This window comes from Mus pahari, chromosome 8 (genome assembly GCF_900095145.1).
Source record: "Mus pahari chromosome 8, PAHARI_EIJ_v1.1, whole genome shotgun sequence".
Taxonomy (NCBI): domain Eukaryota; kingdom Metazoa; phylum Chordata; class Mammalia; order Rodentia; family Muridae; genus Mus; species Mus pahari.
In genome coordinates, this window is record NC_034597.1 from 58891699 (window position 1) to 58893963 (window position 2265).

A 2265-nucleotide genomic window follows, 5' to 3' on the forward strand; every position below is an offset into this window, starting at 1 on the left:
TCTCTCTCTCTCTCTCTCTCGACAGGGTTTCTCTGTGTAGCCCTGGCTGTCCTAGAACTCACTCTGTAGACCAGGCTGGCCTCGAACTCAAAAATCCGCCTGCCTCTGCCTCCCAAGTGCTGGGATTAAAGGCGTGTGCCACCACCGCCCTGCTGGAAGAACTTTCTCACTGGGACTATATGCATGAGGATCTGGGAGAAAAGGGCCCTAAGTAGTAAAGGTTGACTTAGAAATCACAAGGCTCTGGAGAGGGTTATGAATATGTAATCCCAGCACTCTGGAGGTGGAGGCAGGAGAATGGCACATTCCAGGGTTGCCTGACCTCTGTAATAAAACCTTTTCTCAATGAGAGAGACAGAGAAGGTGTGGTGGGGGAGTTGAGAAGCCAGAGACTATGGGGTGTCTAAGAGCAGTGAGAATCCAGGCGCTTTGTTTTTAGTATCTTCTGACTTAGCCCCTTTGAAGTCTATACTGAATGTTGGCAAAAGACGTTGAATGTGAGGGTTTGCATATGCTCAGCCCAGGGAGTGGCACTATTAGGAGGTGAGGCCCTGTTGGAGTAGGTGTTTTACTGTGGGCATGGGCTTAAGACCCTCCTCCTAGCTGCCTAGAAGTCAGTGTTCTCCTAGCAGCCTCCAGATGAAGATGTAGAACTCTCGGCTCCTCCTGCCCCATGCCTGCCTGACCGCTGTCACATCCCCACCTTGATGATAATGGACTGAACCTCTGAACCTGAAAGCCAGCCCCAATTAAATGTTTTCCTTATAAGAGTTGCCTTGGTCATGGTGTCTGTTCACAGCAGTCAAACCCTAACTAAGACAATGGTGATGGTGATGACAACCAAAAACCAACTCTCTGTGAGACAGTGGAACACACAAGAGTGCTTTAGTAACCATAGCAGACGCCTCCAGAGGGGACAGGGGCACCTCAGTGGATGACTCCACCATGACCACCACCACGAGAGACTGGAACTAGAAGGAAATGTTACAGTACCCGTGACTAGACTAGAAGGGCCAGATGGGTGTGGCGACTGCACCTGGTGAAGGCTAGGCAGAAGAACATTGACTAGCCAGGTTGCTTTGTCAGTCCTTAGAGGAATAGCTTGGGGTCTTCCAGAAATACCCGACGAGGCTTGGAAGGCGCAACAGGCACGTTCATGATCAACTGGCCTGTGATGGCTACTGGTTACCCCTACCCACTCTTTATCCCTAAGATTCATGATTTTGAATGCCAGTGTGTGTGTGTTTGGTGTGTGTGTGTGTGTGTGTGTGTGTGTGTGTGTGTGTGTGTGTGTACCCTTTGGGGAGAAAGGGCAGACAGGGCAGAATTGTTACAGACACAATAAAAGTGACTCAGAGCTTTAGGAGCTGTTAACTTGCATGGCAACAGTTTGAATTCCCTTATCGTGGAAGGTGCTCTTTGAAACCATGTGCTTGCTAAACCCTTGAATAGTATAAACCAGATCTAGGATAGGATGTTGGCAGTGCTAGGAACTGTCCTCTGCCTACTCCAGTCTCAAGACGTAGCTTCACCCAAGTGCCTTGCTCTTATTTGGGCACAGCTCCAGGACCAGAACCCTTTCCTTTCAAGATAACCAACTGTCTTTAAGTGCTTTGCAACAGTTGCCTTACTCAGCAGGGTAGTTCTGGCAGGCGGATTCCTGGAGTTCATTACTTACGTGGTGGTTTCTTAGTCATCTTATTGTGGCATCCTGTTCTTATTTAAACAGGCCCCACCCTCCCATAATACTACACCTCAGGGTTTGTTCCCTTAAACAGTGCGTGCCACATTTGCAGGGAGCCCCTGAGGAGGAGAATTAGTCCACCTCAGTTCTTCCTGGATGCCAACCCGACTTAGAAGTGGTCTATTTGTTAATGCCTGCCCTTTGTTAAAATGGTCTTGGCACACTCAAGTGCCAGGCAAACCCTGGGAGGTGGTTTTTATTTTTCCTGTGATTTGCCAAAAAGTCCTCCCAGAATCTCAGTCTGTGTGTTTGCAAATTGCTCTTGTAATTCTTTGCCTTGGTGCAAAGGCTAGAAGTCTTCAAGATGGCATACAAATTCAAAGGGAAGGAACTATGTATCCAGATGAGAACTGCAGGAGAATTCAACCAGCCAAGTAGTTAACTCAACCTTCTATAACCTGTTTTAAGTAGAAGTGTATTATCAGGAAGAACGGTTTAGGGAATTTACTCAAGAATGAAGAGGAAAAGGCTGGGTGTGGTGCCCACACACTTTTAATCCTGACAATTGGGAGAGAGAGGCA